This window comes from Ammospiza nelsoni, chromosome 8, assembly GCF_027579445.1.
Source record: "Ammospiza nelsoni isolate bAmmNel1 chromosome 8, bAmmNel1.pri, whole genome shotgun sequence".
NCBI classification, from domain to species: domain Eukaryota; kingdom Metazoa; phylum Chordata; class Aves; order Passeriformes; family Passerellidae; genus Ammospiza; species Ammospiza nelsoni.
This window is the reverse complement of record NC_080640.1, coordinates 21,138,893-21,166,208: the sequence shown is the minus strand read 5'-3', so window position 1 is coordinate 21,166,208 and position 27,316 is coordinate 21,138,893. Positions and strand designations below refer to the sequence as shown.

Genomic DNA, 27,316 nt, shown 5'->3' with positions numbered 1-27,316 from the left:
CAACCCACACAGAAGCTTTACCGCTCCCCAGAGAATGCAGCATTTTCATTCATGCGTGACATGCGACAACAGCAGAGCAAAACAGCGACAGAACAGAATTTTCTTAGGAGGCTTCATTTCACATCAGGACTTCTTTCAGTTTTGATAAACTTTACACATTATTCATTCATTATTCCAACTCAGCATTTTCAGAGCTGTTTCTGTTACTGCCTACAGAACATTTCATAAAACCCTCTCCCCACCTTATCACTGTTTCATACTAAATATATTAAAAATTCACACTCCTTTTTCTATATAGCCTTTTTACTAACTGTGACAGCAAATTTATTGTTGCACCATCTAAAGTAGAAATGAGATTTGCTTTTAGTTGTGAAATGTCATTTGGCTCATGCTGTTTGGGGGGAAAAAAAAAATCCTAAGTACACTCAAGCTGACGAAACCTGTGTGCAATGCCACTTAATGGGAGTAACACAATGTCACCAAAGTTAACACACACCCTCTCTTTACACAATAGTGAGCAGTTTACACAGGAAAGCAAGATTAATTAGGGAGATAACAATAAAAAAGACAACTTCCGTTAGTGCTGGCCTTGCTGTTAGGTTAGAATTTGCTTGCTAGCTGAAAACTATTTCCATTCTTGCATGTATTTTACTGCTGTCGGAGTCCCAGCTGAAAACTGTTTCCATTCTTGCATGTATTTTATTGCTGTCTGAGCCCCAGCACTCAGTAAAAAAAACTGTTTACAATCTACACACAGGCTAATTTTAACAGGAATTGTTAAAATCCTGAGCCCTTTTATCACAGCTAGTACAAACTATTTGTTTATAAGTAAACAGAAACATACCCTCCAAACACAGAATCCATCAGCCTCTGCAATCCTAGGAGTAACATATAATCCTATGCTAGCCCCCTGTGTTAGAATACTTTTATGATTATAGAGTTAACATGGCTCATCTTCAATAATTGCATGTTCAGTTTGCCATGAGACACAGAAGGCTCACCATATATTGAATATTCTTGACACATCCAAATTTTTTTTGTTGGTACCAAAGTATGATGATTACTTGATCAAATTACAGCCAAAATGGTAACAATATGCATAGTGGGTTAAAATTAATTTATGTAGGCCAATATAAAACTCACACAATTGCACTGAACAGCATTTGAAACCACATATTCCCAAAATTAGCTGACAAAGGCTGTTTCAAAAACACCAGCAACATTATTATGTACAATATGCATTTTAACCTTTGTATGGAAAAAAAAGGAGCACTGAAAACTAAATTTGCATTTCATTGCCGAAATCAACATTATCTCATAAAGAAATGATAAAACAGCAGGACAGCAATGATACCCTTGCACACTGAATGCATTTCCCATAATTGCACAAAACAGCAAATGCAGGGGACACTGAAGATAATCCCTCCCCTGCCATCCTTCTTGGTAGGGAAAACATCTCACAGAATAACCTCAACTCACATATTACAGTACTACCCCCTGGATTTACTGTTTTTAATTGGGAGATTACTGACAGGTTTTGAGGGAGTTCCTACTTCATTAACTGTGAACTTCCTGACTTGCCCAAAATGCACCCTATTCACATTTCCAGGAATACCATCCTCTTTTCTGTGCACAGCCAGTCTGTGACGCAGAGGGCTCAGCCCAGCCCGTGAATCAATGCAGCCTCAAGCCTGCACTCACACAGAGCGTGTGGAACTGCAGAGGAAGCTCCCTGCAGCCCAGAGCAGAGTGCATGACAACAAAAAGAAATAAAAAAGCAAACTCACTCAATGAGAAATAATAAATGACCATGAGGACCATATACTTTGTGTCTGTGTTTGATGGGACAATTCCTATGGGTAACAACCATGTTTAATTGTAATTTGAATAGCACTTCCAACACTCTACCTTATAAGCCTTTCTAGAGTACTAAAATATTTTAAAAATTACTCGTAAACATTTTCTTCCTTTTTTACATTTCGGAAGTATGGACTATTAGTTTTCTTCTATTTACATTGTTTCCTTGAACACACTGAATGCTATGATTTTCTCACTCAGGTAATTCCCTTTTTTCCAGTATAATCATTTAATACCATTCATTCCACTCCTGAGTTCATCTCCAATTCTGGTGTAAAGTTGTGTTCTTTGTATCCTCTCTGGCTTTCCTACATATTGTACTGTTTGTGGCAACAAAGTTACTTTCACAACTCTAACATTAAAACCCTGCTATCTAAAAGGAATGTGTGGCATTTGAAATAAACAAATGAAGATACAGGGAAGATTTCTGGAGAAATGATGCCCACTGATATCCACAACTTCATTCTGTAGAAGACAGACTTAAATGATCAAGGTTGGCTTAGATTGATAATCTCCTTTCTTAGACGTAGATGCTGAACTCATTATTTCTGAAACAGACATTTTTATACAAGATTTCCTAAAGGACAGCAGACTTGTAAAACAAAAAACCAAAACCAACAAAAACAAACAAACAAACATGTATTATTTGTCTCTCTGCACTATAGACACGAGTCTTTATTGCAATGTAATTACTAAGACTTGTAGTTTACCTTCCCTTAAGTAGGCACATCTGTCCTTCTATCTGTCTATCCCTTCTACCATTTTCCCCATTCCCTAACAAAGAGGTTTCTTATACAATTCTGTGTTTTTAGAGCTATACCTTTTTTTATATACATCATAGGTACTGAGAACCTCTGATTTCAGTGGCATCTGTTGTGCCCCGTAAATCTGAGTATAAACCAAAAAAATGATGCTCTCTTTTGTTAAAATCTCCCTTCTTATTTTCTTGGAAGATAAGTAACGAAGAAGGAATTAACATGTGCCCTTCTTTTGGTATTTCCTTCCTAAAACAATTGTCACAGTGCAGGAGATCAACCAGTTTTTAAGAAAGAGACCTTGTGATCTGTGCCATGCCATGTTTTCTACTCTTCCAGCTCCAGACCAGTTCATACTAAATATGACCCTGGAAATGGGACTTGAAGCACAGAGAGGACAATGGATTTTCAATTGCTGCCTTTGAATTATAACAAAGATGTCATAAATACATTCACAAACTTCACAGCAGAGTTGGTGGGGTGTTCTATCAAATTATCAGGTATTTATTTAATGCAGCCCATGAACATACAGCACTATGACCTGTCTTTATACCACTTTTTCCTGTATATGGTTCACAAAGCCAGACTAAGGTAAATCTGATTTTATTCCCTGTCCCAGTTCTAGGAAAGTAATAGATTCATATACACACACAGAGAGAGAGCAATCACAGCAAATCCACAGTTCTTAACATGGTGAATTAACAGCATACAAGAACTACAAGTACCTTCCTGCGATGCAAATAGGGGTGATGTCAAAGCTGTGGTAATGATAATCATGACCTCCCCAAGGAATTAGAGGTGGATTCCACTAAAGACTGCTGATCAGTTGAAAACATGATTTCAACAAGCGGCTGCTATTATTCTGCTACTTAAAATGAATGGATGAAAAGTCTACAGGACACAGTTCCAGCTGGATCACTAACCTTTAGTGCCAACAGTACATTTATTGTAGTTAGTGGTAAGATACATGTGTTCATCCTCAATCAGTGCTAAAGAGCTATCAGTGGTTACTCCAAACACTGTAGATAGTCCTATCCAGCCTGTTATGTCATTGTAGTTGGATTTAGACAGACATTTAAGGTCAACTGTTAATACATTTCATTGTGTAAAGGCAATACAAGCTCATATGCCTTTATTAAAAAATGGCCACTTATAAAGGCATTAAGGGCTCAAAGGTAAATGTAATTTCATGCTTTTTCTTTTTTCCTTTTCCTCGGAGATAGCTGCTTTAATATGGGTCAATAATAAGAGTTTGAGAACGAAAGACAAAAGAACCACACAGGATATTTTCTGAAACACGTGGTGAAATTCTGCCACAGCTGGGAAAGTTTGTGATACACGTGGGGATGTGCTACACGGATGTAATGCTTCAGTATTATTTTTGTTTGACAACACAGAGACCTAATCCCTGATTCAGTCAGCAGTGTAAATCTGTTCATGTTTCAGAGAAGGTCAGTGAAAGTGGTCAGAGAACGGACAGACCCCACACACAGCTTGAGAATCAACACTGAGAACCAGCAAATATCCACCCCTCCCTAGATATTACTGGAAAAAACACAGCTGGCATCAATTGGATGGGCAGATTATCACAAAGGAACACTGAGGGTTTTTTACCCCACTTTCTTTTACATATGAGCAGTACTAGACCCTAATTTTATTTTTTTTCCATGAAGGACAGATAGTGAGAATTCATATCATATCCTAAAAAAACATTTCAGCTTGCTCCAGAAATACTAAAGACACTGGCAAACATATGTACACTGCCTTCACCCAGCAGCTGAAAATATAAAATAATAAGAATCAGTTTGAGTGAATAATCAGAATAAGTATAAATACCATATGGGGTTAAAGTTGTAGTGTTCAGAGGGGTTTCTGGCACAATACCAGAGGTTTTTGTCTGAAAAAGCCTAGTGTGAAAAGAATTGAGAAAGAAACATATTTCCTGTCCTTCTTGGGCTCACCCTGGAGTGTTTGTATCACGTACAATTCATTAATATTCAAGCTATTTATCCTCCTATTCAGGTTACTACCAGAACTATAGTTCCTGCCAGAATCTTCTGTGGAATCACCCTGAGTCAGAGCTTAATGCCATTACAGGGTCTGCAACGGCTGCAGCAGGGATGTGCCTCTGAGCCATTTTGAAATTTTATGATGGATAAAGTGCTATTACATCTCTATCTTACATCCTTACCTAAAGATCTGAACTTCTTATGACTCTGTATGTGTCTCTCTCCTCACACATTACAAGCATCAAATTAGTGAACAATACTTGTTTACATCATTTCTCTATACAAATGTCTGTTTCTACCTGAAAAATAAATGCATCATCAGAAGTGAGAAAGAAGGAAAAAAGACACCCCTTCCTTAAATATCATTAAATTAGGAGAACATAATAAAAATGAAAACAAAAATATTAATAGCTAGAAGATAAGAGTTCTATTTGTACATAAAAATAGAAGATGTGTGGGGTCTTTTGAAGTCTTTAACACTGCTCATTGAATGCTCCCAGGGCTACCTTTCTGGCTGGAGGGTGACAAACAGAAATAAAAGCTTGCATCTTTTTCAATGAGCCCTTCTGTGATTGTAACCACTTAAACTAGCCTGAAATCAGACTAGGACATTCTCATCTAGCAATTTCAGATTAAGAGAATAATCAGACACTCCGCTAAAAGTGCTAGGATCTAGCAGGATTCTCTCTAGTCCTGGTAAAAGGTTAATGTATTTTTAGCAGTGAAATTGAGTTGTTTTATATACTTTGTTTAGTGTGATGTCATGCACAGCCATTTAGAATTATAACTGAGGCTGTGGCATTGGGAACTCTGTAAAAAGCAATTGTGTCACACTCTTCATGCACTGGGCCTGCTTTGCTGGTTAACTCTGGCAAAAAAATAAAGTTGCTCACTGCAATCTTCAGCAATAACAAATCTTTTAAATTGATCTTCAAATCACATATTTTACCCTTTCAATGAATTTCAAACCCAGGTGACTTTAGGATTCTTACTGGAGTTTCTCGTGCTGTTTAATGCAAATTCAATGATGCATTTATCTGTATTCAAGATATGAATACTCAAGATGAATTTTGTTTTCTGAAATTTTCAGTTTTAGCTAACTGTAGCTACTTTATGGAAGGAAAAACCTAGTTCTCGGTCTGTACCAGCAGTGCTTTCTCACAACATGGCCATTGCACAGAAAAACAACATTACAATCTGACCACAGTTAGATCACTGTGGTCCTGAGTGAAGAACACAAGTTCTAATTCCAGATGTGACTAAGGCACTATTTATCATTTTGGACAAGTTGCTAATTTCTTGGATCAATTTTTAAAAATTCCATAGAAGTTAGAATTTAACTGCTTTTGACCATTAAGTATTTATGGATGAGGGAGTTTGGTAAAGTTTATTTTTCTATTAGAAGCCATTCTGAACTTGAGACAGGCTCGAACAGATCAGAGATCAAAAGACTAATCAAATAATGAAATTAAAGGGATATGATTCCAAAATATTTTAAAATGGTATTAAAAAGACATGCAGTGGCTGAGTTTGGGAGGGGCCTCTGCACATCATCTCCAGAGTCCAACCCCACTCCTCAAGCAGGGTCAGCTAAAGCAGGCTGCCCAGGACCCCCCAGTTTTGAACATTTCCAAGGACAGAGTCTCTGCAGCCTTTCCGGAAAATCTGTTTCAACACTCGACGACCATCACAGCAGAGCTTTTTTCTTATGCTTAAATGAAATCTCCAGTAGCTGAATGGGTGCCTGTTGTCCCTTGTCGTGCCCCCTCTCACTGCTGTAAAGAGTCTGCCTCCCTTTTATTTACTACCTCTTGTTAGTGTGCCTTGCTAACATCTCCCTGACCTCCTCTTCTTCAGGCCCTCACTCTCCCCTCCTCATACAACAGATGCTCCAATCCTCACCCATCTTTGTGGCCCTTTGGTGGCACCACTCCAGTATTCTGAGGTCCTCTTCTGCAAAGCTGCTTTGTACCCAAGTGGTTCCCAGCCTGTCCTGGGACTAACATTCCTCCCTAGGTAAGAGGACCTTCCATTTCCATTTGCTGAACTTCATGAGATTCCCATCAGACCTTTTCTTCTCTCTGTCAAGGTCTTTGATATTTGATATTATACTGTGATTTTTCTTGACGAAGCAGGGTTCAGAATTCCTATGACAAATGAAACTACAAAAATACTGATCATTCCACTTTACTTTTAAGACACCATGCTTAAAAAAAGGAAAACAAAGAAAATAACAAAAAGCAAGAGGTAAAAATAATAAAATAATAAAATGGTGTATAAGTATGCATTAATTCCTATAGGAAAAAAACAGATATTGTAATTATGGAAAATTATATTCCTGCACTGAAGATCAGTAATCTTTCACCTAATACATAACAACATCATTATGAAAACAACTTACTTGTCAAAAGTGCATAGTTTAGCAATGCATTACTCCATGGATAACTGTATGCAGATCCCTTTGTTTCAGTGTGACCATTTGCCCCAAGATGCACTGGGTATGCAGCAGTAATATTGATATGCTGAATTCACAGTGGTTTTGCCTGCTGGCTATTTGCCTTCCCTGTTAAACCAACTTTATGTACACACAAACATATACATACACTTATATGACTTTTACAAATGCATATATAGATCATGACAAAACAAATGTGATCTCCCTATCTAAAACTTCCTATGTTTCAGTTTTCCACATGCACTCATTTTCCAAGCCCTTCTTTGTTAAATCAGTGGTTTTCATAAGCAATTATATTCACTAGACCTCCAGCTAGGGAAAAACAAGGTGTCTGCAATGGAATCCCATCCAGTAAAAGATAACAATTTATTGGCACCCTCACCTTTTCTGAGCACTGGAAGGTTATGAAGACCTACAGCTATGATTTGAGATACATTGGTTATAGCACCATTCAAATTAAATAGTACTGGTAGATATTTTTGTTACTATGAAGCTATTTTACCTTGTTAATATAGTTGCAATGACTTATTATCCGTTCCCCCTTCAAGATATCATTTGATATATTCACTAGCTATAAAATTTTAAATTATAAATACATTTTTCTTTCAGCATACTGACTGAAGTTGTTGTACAATTTGCTAGGTTCATAAACTCACATAGACAACTTTTAAAGCCAAGCTGAAAAATAAAATTTGGACTCAGTCCACACAGAGAAATTAAAGATTTGGTCAACATCTGAATAAAAGAAAATTCTGAGTTTCAACTGTGCTATTTTTACAAGAACAGTTCTCTAAATCTCTGCTAAGCAAGGACACCATTCTAGTGGCACCAACTGTATATTCTAAAGGATCATAAAAATCTATAATAGTTTTCAATCAATAAAGTTTTATAAACTTGGTACAGAATGATACAAAAAATTACCATTTCTGATTCCACCATATGTGCATTCTCCACATACTTCCAGATTCAAGGAAATTTTTTTTATGCCTCAGCTACATTTCAGAACAGCAACCATTTCACCTCTAATTCTATTACTTCAACACACTACATTTATTTTAGGATTTGTCTCCCAATTATTCTTTAATTACTGAGATAACAGATTGACATTAAATTTGAGCATACATTTATATATTTGTTAACCAGTTCTATATGCTTAGTAGATGTAAGCAAATGAACCTGCAATTGCACCTGATACCTTTCTTATTTTACATATGACAAGTGGAAGACTACAAATTATTCTGAAGCTGAAATTAGTAGTCATTGTAATAGTAGTAGTAATTCAGTTTTGGACAGGTTATTTTTAGCTATGTACTTGCTCAAGCCCTTCACTGCAGATTTCTCACACCTCTGAGTGTTTCGAAGTATAAATAATCTATTTTTTCCTCTGCCTCTAGCATTACATTTGTGTTTAAATATAACAGAAGTTATTTCAAGCTATTTAGTTTGACTCACACTTTCCAACACAAAGGATTCCTGTGATTTTTTTCCAAGATGCTGTGTCTCTTCCATTTTATGCAAAAATTGAAAAGAGCTATAGGGTCAGCTCAGTGCTGTTCTTTTGTTCAGACTGCATTCTGATTTGGGCTCTAGAAATTTACTTCTTTCTCTTACATTGGTAATAAATTTTTTGGCCAAATACCAGATAACAAGTGAATGAGAACATTCTAAAGCAGTAGTGCTATACTCTCAGAACAGAAGTAGTGGCAATAACAGCACACCAGATGCTGCATTGGAGTTTTTTTTTTTCTTTTAAAGACAGTTATTTATGGATTTAGGGAAATGAAGAAAAAATAGGCTGGGGCCTCTGAAAAGTGGCACAAATTTGTAAAATCTCCTTGGTTTGAGGTTTATTTTCTTTTCTAAAGAGCTACAAGGAATGTAGTGCTCACATAATTTACTAAAATATAATTATGTTATAAACAAGTCAGAACAGATATTCAGCAGTAGCAAACATGTATACTAGAACTTCCTAATTCCTTGCCTCTTGTCAGATTTTTATATCATGCATGGTCCTCTTTCAGTCACATTAATCAGCTCTTCTGAACAGTGCTTAAAGAAGCCACATATGATATCTACCATGCCATGTTTTGAAAATCACCATGCTCTAAAAAGGCATTTTGATTTCAGGTTTAGACCATGAAAATGAACAGTTTATTTGGAGCCTGGATGGCTTACATGGCAAGCAGTGAACAGTTTGCAGAGGATACTGTGCTAAAAGTGTCACTTTAAAAAAATAATATTGAAGCAGTTCTTTACAAACATGGCACTTGTCCAAAGCACATATGGAACGTAAATATAACCGTAAAATTTTATGCACCAGATTTGACCAAGGTCTTGAGTGCTAATTTATATTTTCTCCATTTTGCTGGAAGACTAGCTGCATTTGATAAAGCTACTTCATAAGGACTGTTCTCCTAACATTTACACATCACACATCTGGACTTGGAAAAGGATTCTGAGTAAAAGAGCCAACTAATGCAGATCTTGTTTATGTTATGTGCAATTACTCTTGTGTCATGAATCTTTCTGGGATATCAGAATGTGCTGAAGACACTCAAACAATATATACTTCAAATAAAAGTGATCATGGAAGAAAATTAATGGTATTTGTATTTTCTGACAATATTTCACTTCATTTTTATTAATTATTTGTATGTAATTAGAGCTGCCCTTAGCATCTGAAGATCTCTGTTTGGATTGTTTTTCTCTCACAACTCGCTCACTGCAGCCAAGGGAACTAAGTGATGGCAGTTGCAACACTCAATTCAGTTACATAAACACATCTTCCTTGCCAGATTCCCCTGCGGTGTTCCCATTTCATAAAGTCAGGCTGTAGCATTTAGCAATGTACTGTACCAGCAAGTTTCTTTTCATGTCACAAAAGATTAGGTCCTCCGCTCCTGGCAGCAGAGCAGCATGTGTGTGAGCATCACACACATGGAATCCACCCCACACCAGGTGGCTGCACCAGCAAGAGAACAGCGAAGAAAAACAATACTTGACTAGCTGCAGAACAAGAACTGGATGTCAGATTTTAGCAGAAGAAAGACAGGCTTCATCCAGAAAATAAAGCAGATTTATTCCTAAGCCTGTTGCAGTGTCAACAGCAATGAGTGTATGCTACACTTTCAACCATACACAAGATGCATGTGCTTCAGTCTGTACTGAGTGTATTTGGCAGTAATGATAAATAATGCTCTGGCCAGACCTTCCCTGTAGATGTAAACAGAGTTACACTTTTTAACATCACAGCTGGAACAAACACACCTCTGACTATGAGAGCAGTATGTAGTAAAAGAGGTGACATAGACAGAGTGACCTAATCCATCACACAGCCCATCAGCTGCAGGGATGAGGGGCTCTCTGGACAGAGTTTCTCCCACACCTGCCCATCAGTGTAAAGCTGGGTGGTCAAAGCCCATTGATTTGCCAGATCTTTCCTTCCCCATGGACAGGTCACTGCCAAAGGCTAGCTGGGAAATTAGTGGCTGGATGGCTCTGCAAGGATCAGGCACAATGTGAGTCTCCGGGCATGTTTGTAGCAGGCACTGGAGCATCACAGAGGTCTCAGAACTGCCTGAGCTACCAGGCTGAGCTGGTAATTCATGCACAGTCACACAGCTGAAGGTACTTTTGAAGCACCAGCAAATTGAATCATCTAGTTTTGCAGGTTGCCTGTCCTGGGTCAGTTCAAGTGTCATTGGTTGAAGAGTACACCTATGCACTTCAAGGATTAGTTGTAAATGCCACTTGCCGCCTAGATAAATATAAAAACACTGAGGGTTTTTTTCTGAGAAAGAAACATAAGAGAACTGAAAGAATCCAAACAAAAACTGAAGTAGCTGAAATTAGTTCTTAATGGTTAAGAATTACAACACCATGAAAGGGGCTTTTTTGGATCCTTTTACACAATTCTCAGTCAACACTGAAGCTGTGTAAAAAAGCTTCCTTCCTTCCTTCTTTGTAACTTAAGACTTAATTTTCCTTTGGGATCCTCTGATCAGATTAAAGAGTCTAAACAACAGCACTGCTATATAAAGCTGGAATCTGAACCACCTGGTCCACATGTTCACTGCCAGGACTCAGGGAGGTTGGATCAAACTCCCTAGCTAAAGTGATTTCCTTACTCTTCTTTAAAACTCCTACAGATAAATGTAATACCTAACAGGACCATGTCCATATCCCTACCCAACAAAGTGAGATTCTTTCTTTGTGAGAATTCTGACACTACACAATGTAAGGAAGAAAAGATAAACCATTACATGAATGTAGATCAATTTTACTTTCACATTTTCACATGGCATTGCTAAAGGCTGGCTCCAAGTGTTGCCATGTTTGTTCAGTGCCACGCTTCTGCTCAGTTAAACAAGAAAAAACCCCCACCTCTGTTCCAGCATATGCTTGTCCACAAGTAGACACAATACAAATCTGAGTTAAAGCTGTTGTGCTCAAAATGATGTGCTCTCTCAGTTCAGATTATTGTTTCCTTGTAGAGCAGTCTTTATTAAAAGAGAATGACTGCTATGGTGGATTAAGTCTGCAGTCCTGCAAACTGCTTTTCTTCAAGTATCCATACTTAACTCACACTGCCTACACATGGGAAAATCCAGCTATGAAAAGGAGTGGTCTGCAAGTGTGGTAAGAGTTTTCACCTTTTACTAGTGTACAAGTCATACTGAGGTAATGCTTTACTGCCCAGTGGTTAATGTTGATTTGGGAAATCTAGTACCTGGCTTCTCAATTCTATTGGGTAGTGAGCTGCATGCCAAGGTTTAGAAGTTGCCACCTAAATTCTTCATAAATTTGCCATTTCTAAAATAAAAGAAGCAGCAGGTAAAAATCACACCACTTTCTGTGATGCTATTTTTTATAATACTAACAACCTGTAAATATCCAAAGAATAGTTTTATTTAGCTAACACTTAAAATTAGATAAAGTGTCTTCCTGAATAGTACACATTATTTTCTTGAAACATTGCAGGTAAGTACCAACATTCCACAGAAGACTACAGGTTAAGTATATGCTAGTGGAATCTCTTTTGATAGGAGCCAGTGAAGCTTTTCTTGCAGCTTAGTGGCAAAGAATTTACAGTATTAGGGGTGCTAACAACCCAACATCCATTTGCAACATAAAACGTTCTGTAAATCCGTGTGTTGCTGTTTGTTTAGAAAAGTGTGTGACACTCTCAACTTGTACTTTCTTTACTTGTGCAGAGAATATTCACAGTTCAGGTGGCATTTGGGTATTTTGCATTTCAGAACTAGAAAAGAAGTCTGGTGACATGGTCATTGCTATGGTAACTATACTTTTGTAGTAAACACTGAAGTAAGTAGGTACATAAAACATGTATAAGTTGTCACTATATAAGTTACTGTTGCCCTGGGGCTGCAATAATTTCCTTCCTTTAAAATCGTTAAATCTAGCCATAAATACTTGGTATCTCTCAATGTCGTATAATTTCAATAAGATGACAAGGCTCCTCGTACATAATATAGTGCAAACACACAAGCATATCAATTTATCAAAATAGGAACTTTCTGAAGAAGTAATTTATTGGCTTGTAAGTAGCAAAGTATGAACAGGCTTCTGGCCTGAATAAAGAAAACCACTTCCAGGTTTGCACTCAGGCAAGACTGAGCTGTTGTGGGTATAAAATGCTAAGGCAATTTCTCCATCACTGGGAAATATAGAGTCATTTCCAGGCAGAGAGCTCCACTGGATCTTCTCAAGTCTTTCCCTTATTCTTTATTTCCTCCTCTCCTCAAATTATACACCAATGGCTGGGATGTGGAATGTAAAAGACAGACTGGACCCTGCCTCCTTTAGCAAACAGTACTAATGGGCAGAAAAAGGGTTTGGTTCCCCTTTTATCCCAGCAGAGCAATATAACACCATTGTTATGTCTTTCATACACAAACTTGTTTTGGAATAGCGAAGCACAACCTTAACACAGAGCTTAACCCAAGCTTCTCACACATAGTGACAATGAACTGATACTCAGAGAAAGGAAGCACAGTTGTCTTCCAATTTAGAGCAGGACTGTAACTCTGCTGGTCTGCCCATGGCACAGAATGAAGGCAGGCACCAATAGGTCAAGTGGATCCCTTGGGATCACCTCCTTGGCTTACATTACATGTATGGCTTGGAAGTTTTACACTTCAGAAACAAAGAGAACAGTGTTCTGTGACAGCTGCATTATATCATCATATCAAATGGATTAGGATGGCCATGGAGACTGGAAGGCCCAGCCAGCTATCAGTGAGGAGGGAAGTACAGCTGAATGAGTCTTTTACAGAATATATACCAACATATGTCCAGTGATGGACAAACATCAACAGACACCCTTTTAAACTAGAGAATCCTGCTGCTGCAGAAAAAAGAGAAAAGGTGCTAATTTTATGTATGATGAGAAAGTATCAACTTTAATGCATCATTGATGTTCTGGTCATCTCTCTAATGCCAATATTTAATCCCGGTTTTCACTTAAAGCAGATATTTGACCTATGTTTGCTGTGACATATACTGTATCATAACCATTCATGCTTTCAATATATTTTCTGAGTGTACAAGAACTTAATTTATGAATCCTTAGACAATGATGTCCTTTACAACAGATACTCACTGGCTGTATCCCAAAGGATTTACCAAATATCATAAGTAATTATCATTTGAAATTTGACATTCGAGCTATATTCAGCTCGAAGATGGAAATTTGTACACAAACTATTCATGATGACTTTACCTAATTATATCTAGAAGGACTAAAACAGTGCAGGCAGCTCTGACATGGGATCACTGAAATGGTAGTTATCATTCCTTGCCTCATGATTTTATAGACTGTAACAATTTATCTTTGGGAAAGAAGCTCAAGGACGGTTTTTTGATTTCTTACTTTTAGATGGACTATCTCTAATTAACTACATCCCAAATCAAGAAAATCATGCGGCCACATCCTCTTTTCTTAAAAATATCGCCCTTGTCTCTGCTGCCTTAGCTACACCATACAGAAGGAACCTGAGACAGAAACTACAAGTCTGGAAAGGGACAACAGGGAGCAAGATCTCCTTATTCCTCCAGCAGGAAATTCTTAGATCAACTCAGGCTGTAACATCCAACTTCACACTAATATAACTGCAAATCACCCCCTCACAGGCTTCATTCACCACTGGTGCTCTCACTTCAATGTGCTGTTTTGCTGATCCAGAAGGTATCCAAGTACAGGTTAATAGGCTGGTGCACTGTGGCTCTTTGTCTCATGCTTACATTTGGAAATCTGTTCTTATGAGTCAACACGAATACAAAACAATTTAAGGTTGGTACCACTTGAGAAGAATAGAATTTTTGCATTGTTGTATAATCCCTGGTCTTTTCTTTGGAGCTCACGTATGATGCTTTTAAAAAGCCATAATGATGATAATGATAACAACAACAACACTATTAGTAATTAACAATAATAATGAGGACAAGAATAATAATAATCCAGGATGAAAATTTACATCAAGTCAATATCAGTAAAAATCAGGGTATGAACTGATAACTTCAGTACTAAGAACTCAAGTGTGCTGTAAGAATTTTGCAATCCACAGCTTGAATAGAAATTCTGAAAACCCAGGGTTAGAGTGATATTGAAAAAAAATCAACTAAATTAAGGTAAAAGATAGACAAGCAAGTTACTCATACATTAACTCCTTCTGGTCTTGATACTACAAATGAAAACAAACGAAAAACATCCAATGTTCTGAAAATGTAATTCCCAGCTAATTTATTTCTCCAAACATTAAAATATTTAGTAGCAACAATAGTTATTCTGTAGTTTTACTACAGGATACTGTATCATTAGTACTCTCAACAGTAGGACTGAGACACCTTCCCAACACAGCTCCTTCATGGTGCTCTTGTGCTGACGGAGGGCCAAATTACCAAAGAGCCAGCTACTTCTCACAGATCTTGCACCACACAGACCCTGCTGTCACATTAAAAACTAATGTGGAAATGCAGGGAAGCCCAATCTCCTTTCCCTTTGCTCCCCTGCATAAGAGTTAGGCATAATTCAGTTAATGTATTCTTAGCCCACAAGCTTTCACTCGGCTCTGCTAGAATTCAACAGTTGTTTTAAAACATGGGGACTACTACTGAAAGTTGCTGGAAGTATTCATGCAGGAAGCTGAAAAGATTGACAGTGATTTTTTTTTACTTATATAGCAAAGACTAATTTGTATTTTACGCTGTTTCAGCAGTCTTTAACTGTTTTCTTCAAAATCACTGGCTCAGTGGCACCATATGGAGCATGTTGAACTTAAGGTACCAAGAATGTGTCCAAGATATATCTCACTCCAGTGTGTTAAAACATTCCACCCTGCAGCTGTCATTATAGGAATATAATTCATACCCTAAAGTTTAAAGAAAAACAGTGTAGCTTACTATGCTTACAAAAATACAAGATTCTTTTGGTTCCAAGTAACAGTCAGTAAATGGAAAACAGTTAATCTTAAAAACTGCTGTCTTAAATATTTGAAATTTTAACTGATCATGAACTGCTTTAATTCTGCATGATTTTTAAGACTAAAAGCAAACAAAGAAAACAAAAAACACCATGGAAGAAAATAAGAGAATTCCTAAAAAACCCATATGAAAGGACTTGTATATCTAACTTTAGCACAGATCATTACTACTTCTCTTTTCCATTCACTGCATTTATTTTAAAAATTGATATATGAGATTATGGAGCAAAATCCTTAGCTACATTTTGTAATGGCACTGAACAAGTGTATCATCAGTGTTAAGAGATTTCACCTCTCTCTGGTCATTACTTCTCTTTATTAATTTTCTTTATCTCTGTTTAAAATGTAAGTTTCTCAGGACAAGGCATGCCTCTTACTCTGTTTTGCACAGTATAGATATATATTTGGAAATGTTATGAAAAGTTAAGCATTGCAACTTGCTCCGATGTCAATTTAAATTAGTAACAGGGTTTGGGCAAATTAGCATAGACAAAATTAGTTACATCTCAAATAGTCTTCAGGATCAATTGATTATATTTCAAATCTTCTTCTGTGAATTTTTATTTACATGACAAATAATTTTTCTTCCTTGTGATCCTGAACAAGGATTTATTGCAGAAGATCTCACTAACAAATAAAAAACAGTAGTGCTGAAAATATTTTTCTAATCTAATTAAAGAAATAATTTGAAACATTTCTACATATTATATAAGTTACCCAATTCTCTGCATCCACCTAACTCTCAAAATCATTACGCTATCATCGAATGTACAAGATTGTAAAATAGAAAAATTAGGGGGTTTTCTTTGTGTTTCATTGCATGAAACACAATTCTAAAAGTTGTTACCTTGAACAGCATCCACAAGACAGAATGTCTGTATAGCTTACTCCTGAATTAAGCATTTTCCTGGTCTAATAACATTGTTCAATAATCCATTACCTGATCTCTTCCCACTAAATCTATGCAAATGTCTTCCAAAGTAGGTAACTTCTGTTAATTTATGCTGCAATATTTTACACAATGCATTTTTCAAATTCAAGTAACAATAAAGAGAAACCTTCTTAAGAGTAGCAGAGGTTAAGCATGGTTAAAAGGTGATAATTGACATTTAAGTTCCTAAAAAAATCAACTCCAATGGAAGAGGTACAAAATGAATCTCTACGGCCTTAATAAAGTCTGTTACAATGAAGACCCTCCCCTAAAATACTTGATATCTTTACCATAAATGAAAAAATAACTTTGGGATAGGTTATGTTGTCACTTCCTTGCAGACTTAAAAATTATCCCAAGAATGTGGCTGAAGATAATGTTAACACCCTTAACACTTTGATCTTGATTTTAGCTTGTTCCACCTGAAATATATACAGGCACCACTCATCCTGGGACACAGAGTTCTTGTTTGAAATATTCAAGAAACTCATCTGCAAGTAAAGTTAATATGGACTCCTGAAACATAGGGTTTTCAAGGGGTCTAAATAATGGGTCCAACCTCCCACCATTCCACACTTTAGAATGCTCCTAAGCCTGCCCACCCACCTCTCAGGTAATGCTTATTCAGAGATGGGTTACAACTGGCAGCATAAGGCTATGTACTTCTTCAGCTCTTTTCATGACTTTAGATTCTAGAAGAAAGGAATTTGGTTCCAGATGATGAGTGTTCTTTTTTGAGCAGTGAGATTCAGTAGTTTGACTCATTATCGTAATTCACATATACCAAGATGCAGCTCCATCCAAATCTGGCATTTACTTTGATGTTCAAATCAAATGCATAGTGTTTGGCAACTATATATGCAGAATTTAAATTGACTGATCCATTTATCTGAAACTGGTATGTGTCCAAGACCACTCACAGATGTATTTCTCCTGCTCTAGTAGAAATTCCAACAAGAGGAAAAAGACATGTTAATCATAGCTGCTCCAAAATAACACATACAGCAAATATTGTGTGTTAAGACCATCTGACTGCCCATCCACATTTCAAAAGAGGTTAAGAAAAACCAGGTAAACTGATGGTAAAGGATACCTGTGATCCCATGAAAATTCGTATATTTTTCCAGTTGTAGCGAGCTCCTCCTTGCAGAGCAATCAGGACTACCACAACAACACATTTTATGGCTACCACTTAATTTTTCATGAGAATTCTGGGTTTTTTTTTATTTAAAGGACTGTTGCACACCTTAGAGAGGTCAACAGTCTGACAGACAAGTTAAACATGCCCTGGGTTCTCAGAGGAATTCTGGAGCAGAAATATGCTTTATTAAAAGAGATCCTAAAGAGAACATAGGATCAAAAATACTGTCCATAGCTTGGCCTCTCAGATTCTCAATAACAGAATCCTACATAAGGGCAGCCACAGACAAAGAGAAATGAACAGAAATGCTGTTGATTGGTGCCTGCAGACTGGCTTAGACTCACAGGACAATAATAGCAAGATGAAGAGGCAGAATTTCCCAAGTTCTGAAAAGACAGTGAATTTCCCTTGAATTGAGATCCATGGCTTTCCAGCATCAGAAAAATTTAAAATAGAATTCCTAACTCCAGAAATACTTAGGACATCTTCAAACAGCTTATTCAGCTAGCAAGGCTATACCTTGACAACAGCCAAACAGCTTGAGAAGTACCACAAAGGCTGGCTGGGAATCCTAAGGGTCTTCCTCTGGAATGTGTAGCCCCTTGCCATTGCTTTCAGGTGAGTTTCTCCTACACTAAAGGGTTTTTCCTGCTGAAAGCACAGCCCAGCTGGGGCTGAGCTCCAGCCCAGCTCATTTGGCAGGACCAGAAGCAGATGCTGATGGCTGGTTCCTTTGCAAGAGTGGAGAGGAAGTCCTCCTTAGCCATGGGGGAAGAAAGAAACTTTCCACTTGTGAAATTATAGCCTTCAGGGAACATAAATTGAAGATGATGGACACAACTGTTCCTAGAATTTCAAGTTCAGAATAGGGGGTTCCCCTCTACACCATTAGAAACATAACCAACAAACAGACAGCTTTCTGTATTTCAAAAGTTGTACTGTCCCAGTCATGAAACTGCTACAATTCTGTCCTTTAGAGGGAAGCTCCTGCACCTGGCAACCACTTCAGCATGGAAAGTGAACTGACCTGTGGATACTTGTTTCTCTGAAGTGATTGCATATGCTGCTGGTTTGGACACAGAATATGAGGAGTCAAAGGAGGGTTTGAGGACTTAAAGAGCAACATATTGACAATGTTACTTATCACATGTGGATTAGCAGTAGTACTACTTAAGTACAGGTTTAATGGAACATTTCTCTGGAGAACTAAAAGAGATCCAAATGCAATGACTAGGAGGGATAAGTTCTGTTAGCTTAGAACAAAAAACTTATACAGCAAAGCAACTTCTCCACACTTCTTCCCTGATAGGTCAGTACTTAAACAAATGTTTTTTCAAGTCAGAATATGACCATCAAACCTAAAAATACAGCTTAAGGACACACTTTGATGTGGCTGCAAAATTATCACCCAAAGGCGTGATAAACAGGGTGGCCTAAGTTTATAAATAAGGCAAGGTTTTAGAGATCAATTAATGCCTTTAGGAAAACAATGGATGCTTTTATCTATCTTTTAAATATATCAGGTATGCTGCAATATACTTTTTCTATTTCTTTTCCAAGCTTATTTCCTGCTTTTAGGAAAACTCTGAAAAAAATTAAATTAGCAAAATAGTTTTGCAACCCTTACATATATTTATGCCCCATTGCATGTGCTTAATAATATATGCACAATTAGTTTTCAATTTAACATCACTGCCTAAACTCAAAATTATAATTAAAAAAATACAGACTTTAATCAGTAATCGTTTAGTATATGTCCATTCTAAATACCCTCAGTGTTTATGTCAGCACATGAAGGAAAAATCTGTCTTCATTAACTTACTTATACATAGCAACTTTTCAATAGTCTTAAGGCAACATCAGCGGATTAAATTTATTCTTATAAAATCTACAGAAGGAATCCTGGTAACAGAAGATTATATAGCTAATTGGAAGGAAGAGAGGGTTCAAATGCCTAATTTTGCTCTTTGTTGAAGCAAGCCAGAAAAATGAAACTAGCTAATAGATTTATAATGAGATGTGAAACTCTCTTGAGGGAATAAAAATATTATATGAGCTATATAAACAGAGGGAAGGAAGGTGTTGACAGAGAAAGATAACATGACAGAAAGAACAAGGCTGAAACTGCAGTTTTGAAAAAATAGTGCTATGCAATAGTACAGAAAAATAGGTTAACATAATAATGATACTGCCAATTCTATTCCAAAACCCCCAAACCATGTTTTCAAGATTCTGAACATCAGCATGGACCTACTACTGTCTCCTCAACTATCCTTCCCTTTCCTCCCCTTTCAAGAACCTTAGTTCAGACTCAAATTTATAAGCACAGGAAGCATCAATACATACTCTTTAGGTAAAAACTGTCTATTTATATAAAAACCTCTGTCCAAGAACATTTACAGCTGATTTACAACTTATCCATTCATAATAACATTTAAGTCAGTCAATAATTGTTTCTTTGCTGTATTGTCTGGGAGACCCTAACAGCAGTGGCTGCTTATATCTGATGAAACAGAGAGGTTATCATGCTTTCTCTTTCAAAGTCCTTTGTACCACCATGCATTACCCTCTCATCTAATCAGATCTAGTGATTGTGTTGTTTGAGAAAGCTGGACCAGCTCAGTGATTAACAGCAGTCTGGCCCACAGAACTCACTCTTGCTCTGGATGTAAAATTGTTCATCTGAGTAAAGGGGGCAGATGACATCACGTGATAAGGGCAGCTCACACTTAGATGCTATCCATGGGGATAACATGGCACTGCAGCCCTACAATCCACTGCAAGGACTATCTATAACAGGGGGAGAATCTCCAGCACATGTTGCCATAAGCATAACCTAATCTTCTGAATCAGCAACTGGCTATATTTGCCCCAAACAGGGCTTGCAATGAGCAGGCATCAAATTAACTTTAGCTGGATTGGAAAACAAAGCTTTATTGTAACCTATTTTTCACCTGCATTGTTATCTGCAAATATCTCTGTAAAATTGAAAAGTTCTGAATTTACACTGGTTTAATGAAGCATTTGTGAGCATTTCAGCTTCTCTTCTTCTTGTTCATATCAACTGTGTAACTCAATTTTATTCATACTCTTATTTTTACAGTTCTTAAATTATATATTAGATATTATATATTATACATTTTTGCCTTAGTGATCTGAGAATTAAAAGGCATATGTAGTTTACCTTTGAAAGACTTTCAGAGACATATGTTAATACTATAGTGAAAACTGAAAGCCAGATTGTGCAGGTTCTTTCCTCAAGACAGGCGAGTTTTGTCCAAGATGTATTCAGCAGCTGAACACATTTCAGGACACTTAACTGAAGAAAAAAGTTAGAATTCAATTTTGCTTGTTCCTGGCTCTGCTCTTGCTGTATGACCTTGGGCAAATAACCTTTCAATTGTCCACCTGTAAAACAGTCAAGACTACACACCCACCTTATTGGTTTATTCTGAGCTTTAATGTTTATGAAGTGTTATGAGATGCTCTGGGACGTGCTACAAAGTGAAAAGGGTTATCAATCATTGTCAGTAAAACACAAGCTGCTGAAAAACCGTGGAATCTGCTTTCCTCTCTCAAAGGACATTCTGTCTTGTGCTGCATGTTCTCCAGTATTCACAGTCTTGAAAGTATCTCAACACTGCATAGCATAAGGAAGGATAAATATCCCTAAGCACTCTGAGAGACTACCAGAAAATATTTTTAGTTTTAAGAAATGAAGTCTGTTGGAAAGTATAAGCTTTGCTTCTAAATACCTGCTTGTTTCCCATAACAGGAAACAAGAAAGACATTTTTCGAGATAGGCTGCCTAAATTGCTTAAATAGCTAGACATTAGCTGAAAGCAGCACTAAATATAAATTTAAATACTTGGCTCTCAATTTTCCTTTCATTCATGATGTACTAGGTAAACTATACTAAAATAATTACTTGCTTATTACTCATGAATTTCAGTGCAGCAGCTGAGACAATATAGATAAATAAGATGATTAATTGAGACAGAATGAATCACAACAAAATATGTTGTTGTAAAAGGTATGGTTAACTCCACAGTGATTCATATCATTTCAGATAACAGAGCTTTTATCAAAAACGGCTGCAAGGTTGGGAAATGATTTAAAAGCATTTTATCTTAGAGAGCCACTGCAGTTCACATGGGAGGGGAAAAAAAAGAGGAGAGAAGAGATTCAGTGTCTGTAGCTGAAATAGCCTTGGGCTGTTTCAGCATCCTTCCCACAGCACATCTTTACAACACACCACTGACATTATCAACCTCCCTTGTGCTAGAGACCCTCTCATTTTTCAGATGGCCACAATTTATTAGATATTCCACTACTGAGAAAGTTAATTCTATGAATTAAGGAGCAATATTACAACACCATAGCTGTCCTATAATTGAAAACACAACATCTATCACAGGAAAAGGGCATCAAAATTCTACAAAGACATCAAACAAAAATAGTATTTATTTTTCCTCCATTCAGAATTACAATTTCTAATTCCCTCCATTCAGAATTACAATTTTTAATAAGGCTTTGCAGAAATCTTAAATGTAAGATTTATAAAAAGAAATCCTATCTGTTTACTGCAGTTTGGAAAAGCAAACACCAGCAGCAGCTGACCTTAAAAACCTCTACCTGTTAAAATAGAAGGGAAGATGGGATGTCTCCTTACAAAATTTTTTCCCATGTGTATTTAATAAACTGGGTCAGAATATCTGACTACGATTTTTAAGTGAAGCACAGACTCCCTGTAGGGAACTGTGCAAACCTCAGTCTCTCACCCTGCCTAGAAACCGAAGATAATTACCCTCACCTGTGGGGCAAGTTTCTGAGAACTGAAAGCACAACAAAAAAGAAAAATCAGTATATAAACTGAAATGCAAAACACTAACACCCAACTTAATGTCATTTAAGATGATTACTGTTTCTGAAAATTTAATTCCAAGTGAACAGAGATGTAGAAGGTAAAGGCTGAACTCTTAAGGATGATAGCATGCCAACAACCAGTGACTGACTATAACCTCTCAAAATAGACCAGGTGCAGTAAGACAAGAAGAAAATGTTTCTTAAGGGCTCTTTACATAACATACATGCAAGTCAGCTGTACTAAAATGAGTCTCTTCAAGATACCCTGTTTGAAATACCATCTATTATTTGCCTTTCAATAATAATTATAAATGCTTACTTGAAAATACTTCAAACAGAAACATCAACTTAGTGATATTTATGGCATGACCAGCGATTCTTTGCCACGTTCCTCACTCCTTAGCCCCAACTGATACTGAAGAACAGACTGAAATGTTGGTCTCTCTTTCATTATTTATTGACAGTCAAACTTTATTTCCCTTCTTCCCTACACCAAATTACATCTGCCATCTGATTTTCTCCTGACTCCTACTTCTTAATGGTTTCCTCAAAGTCAGACAACTCACCAGTGTAAAAGAACTCTCATGGTTGTGGAAAGCCATGTGCTGGGTCTAGAAACAGCAGGAATTGCACTGTGTAAATTCAAATCAATTGTTATGCCATTATGAATGCACACTAGTTTGAAGAGAATCACCATGAAGCTCATTTATCTTACAAAAGCGATTATGTCTCATTCAAGATTTTTCTGGGCTGTGGGCAGATTCCTAACCCTGCAGGTATCAATCCGATCCCAGGTAATAATGCAGTAGAGGAAATTTGCAGGTGGAACTGAAGGTTGTTCTCAGTGTCATATCATGTATGTAATATGTAATATATCAAATTATGTGGACTGAGAGCTTACAGCAAGGGAATAGACAAATTTGTTTGGAAACTGCCATTTAGGTGTAAATCCTAGTGTGTTGAACACAGTTTATACTAGAAAACTTATCAGTATTTCCATTCCCTCCCTCAGCTAAAACAAGCACAAAACTACAGACTGCCTTCAAGTTCAAAATAAGGAGTTCATTAATCTCACCATAATCTCACCAAAATCCCACCAACCCCTCAGTTTTATATTAAATATTTTTCATCACCACTGAAGAGAATTTTCCATGTAATTCAAGAGACTCGCCTTTATAAAGACTTAAAATTGGTATTAAAGGTTGCTGTTCAAACCACTTACATTTGTAGGGATCTTTCTGTTGGTATTTGATACCTCAACTGAAAATATTTTAAACAAAGGGGACACAATGTACCATTCCAGCAGAATTGTGAAGAGGAAATGATGACAAGACCCATTTGCTATCTTATTCCAAAGGCATTTATCTCTTTAAAGCTCGGGATTTCTAATTCTAGAACCACGACTCAACCTATTGTCATTGCTTCTTAAAATGTACAAATCTTGTACACAACCTGCTTTCTTTTCAGCACATTTGCTGTCACAAGAGCAGCAATTGCACAATGGGATCACAGATGCTCTGTCTTTGCAAAACTTCAGCTTATAATCCTGTAATTAATTTGTTCAGAGACTGAGTGTTTAGAAGTAACAGCTCTTTACACTAGAGACAAAGAGGATCAATTTTTAAAGAATAATTTTTATCTTTGTTTTATTATTTTGTATTTCAAAAAAATTTCACAATTTCTCTTCTACAAAAGCTCCTCAACCTCTATGGATCACTGTACACTGAATACTACCAGTTATATCATTGGTTTACTGTTTTTGTTGTAAAGCACCAGATGAAAAAGTTCAATGTGTCTGTAACTCCAAAGGTTCTAAATTCTAAAAATTTTCAGTGATGCCCTGCCTACACATATCAAGAAAACCCAAAAGATCTTTACCACATCAATATCAACAAATATTCTTTTGAGTCATGAACTGGTGCCAGATGTGAAGATCAATCATATAAAAACCTTGCAGTCTCCCTTAAATCCTGAAGAAACTGCTAGCCAGGTGCACATGCAAAAATATACAGACTGTTCCCCCAAGGAAGTTCCTTCCCTGAGGAGATGCCATTGTAACTGACATCTTTTGGGGTGACTGGAAATTTAATTCAAATTCCTGTATCCATTATGGACTTTGATGGGTCACATATTTAATATACATCACCATTTAGCCCTAACCAGGAAAATGGAAAGTGATACACACAAATTTAGTCTCCTTTCCTGGCCTAGAATAATTGCTGTGTAGGAACCTTTCTACAGCTCTGTGTAAAGGTGTTGTTTTCAAAGCTTTCATTCTTTGGACCACCCTGTTACTGGAAGTTACTCTAAGTTGTAAAATATGTACTCTAAGGTGAGCTTTTACAGCCGAATTAAGCAGCAACTTGTGACAAAGCAGTTATCATCAGGAGATAATTGACCTTATTTGAGAGTTAAGCATCCTGAGGCAAAGTAGAGTGTGCTTAATCCTGGCAGGTTAATTATCCAGTGATTATGGTAGCTTGGAAGGTATTACTGCTAAGAACCATTTGCAAAATGACACTATTAAAAAAACCTTAATTTAATAAAAATTAAAAGCAATGACAATAATCAAGTTCTTCAGTCATGTATTGCTAGATAATGACTGCAGAATGGCCCTACTTGGTTAACTGCAATGACCATATAATTATTCCTTTTCTGAATGTTCTGTACTAAATTTGTTATATGAAGTACTGTTAATAAATACAAAAAATTCAAGACAAGATGTTTAGGTAGGTTAGAAATGAGATTTAAATAAATTATCAAAACACCAGTGGTCACCGAGTTAATACACTGAAATGGATATATATACTAAGTTGTTACCACAGCATTCAGTGTCTAAACCGCAGTTAAGGGTATGCTGGCATTTACATTCAAAACTAGAATATTTATTCTGAGAGATTTATAACTTGCCCATTTTAATTACCATCTGGCTGAAACTTGAAATAACCAATCTCCATTCAGATGTAAATTTTTAAGTAGAAGATGTAATTTAAAATCACTTTGCCAATTGTTTTTAGTTTAGGAATGGCAGCAATTTGGAATTTTGCTGTACTTGGATGTTTTCGTATTGTTAAAAAAATAAACAGCTCAGTGCTTAACAATAGAATTTTATTGGCCTAGAATGTGAAGATAAATATAGGGAAGAATAAAATTGTGTCTAAAAGTATTGTTTGTACTAATGAAGTAACAACCACACAACTTAGTATGCCTTGCTTATTTGTTAACTTATGCACTTACACTAATGGAAGATGAAGCATAAAGCAAAAGGAATCACACCAAATGGACAAAAACTTGGTGTTGGCCAGCTGAAGAGGTTCATGGCCCATCAAGATATACACAGACAAAAAAATCCCCTGGATGTGCTTGTAGCTGAAATTCACATGGGAGGAGAGAAAAAGCACCAAAACCAAGGGTGGAAGCGACAAAGGCAGAACATGTCAGACTGAGCTTTGAGTTTTGCAAGTACTCTTTATCAGAAACCATACACAGAGAGCAGAAACACTGACAGTGAGAAGACACAGAAGCTCCTCAAAACTAGAAGTACATAACGCCAAGAGCATGGCTTCAAATCACACAGAAAGGCAAGACAATAAACCACTGCAAGCAGCATTTCAACAACTCCAAAGCAGCAACAGCCAGCAGGAAGCTGAGACTAAAAAGTGACCATGTTTTCATGATTAGCATAAGAACAAAGAGGCTGGTACTCTGAAGTATTTATATATATTGTACTGCCAAGTTTAAGGATGATCACTAAAGTTTAAATTATAGTCTTTTATCCTGAAACACACCAAAATGCTTCAGAAATTACATACAGAAAATGCAGGGAGTCTTTCAACTTTAACAAACACAACAGTACTACACAATATTTTTGACAGCAGGTGAATAATACCATAATAAACAAATGACAGAGGAAAATAATCTAGTCTGAATAAAATTTCTGAAATGGGAGTGTCACCTGTATCATGGGCTACTGCTTATATAAAACACAAATGCACAAAAAGTAACAACCTCTGAAAAATAGCACTTAATGAAACATTCTGATCTGAATTATCCTAATAGGTCAGTGTAGTAATATTTATATAAAAGATCTTCAAGTTTTAATCCCAGAAATTTTTGTGAAGCTCTTCAACTCTAAAAATATCTAGACTTGGTATTACATAATCTGTGAAGTCTGGCAGGATTTTGTGTCGAGATTACACTGCTATTTAACAAAAATACTCAATACCATCTTTGTGAGGACTGTATCAAGAAAAATGTACAAAGGTAACAGTTGGAAATAGCAAGAACATGCCTGGAAAATACTTTTTCTGTACAGTTAACTTTAGTTAAAAGGGTTTCCCTTAGCCCTTGCATTTAAAAACATTGCAATTTTCTTTGTTTTAAAAATAAATATTTTAATTTTTACAATCCTATCTATATGGTATTTAAGTATAGATAACAATGCTAGCTCCTATGTAGACATGCGGACAATAGTTTAACAACTGACTTGTGTTGGTGAAAGTCCCTTTGTCCCAATCAGGAATAACCACTCACAGGAGTAAGTTGCTTTTCCATCATTTTCCTGTACTCCTGTAACTACTCCTGTAGTTATCTTGAGTGACAAACCCACATTTCATTTAGGTGTGTCACATATTTCAAGGCTTTTTTCAACCTTTTCCTGCTGAGAAAACTAATAAATATTTAAGAACACTTTCTAAAGTGAAGAAAAATCAAAAATGATGAGGGAAACCTGAATTAATTTGGTCTATTAACATATACTTCCAGGCAGAATTTCATGCAATCTGTTTGCCAACTTACACAG

General features: G+C 36.6%; 1 protein-coding gene across 2 annotated transcripts in view; it reads right to left on the bottom strand.

Moving 5' to 3' along the window:
• The window catches only part of ADK (adenosine kinase), a 266,529-nt gene that overhangs the window by 48,887 nt on the left and 190,326 nt on the right, over window positions 1–27,316 (bottom strand). The window lies entirely within an intron of this gene.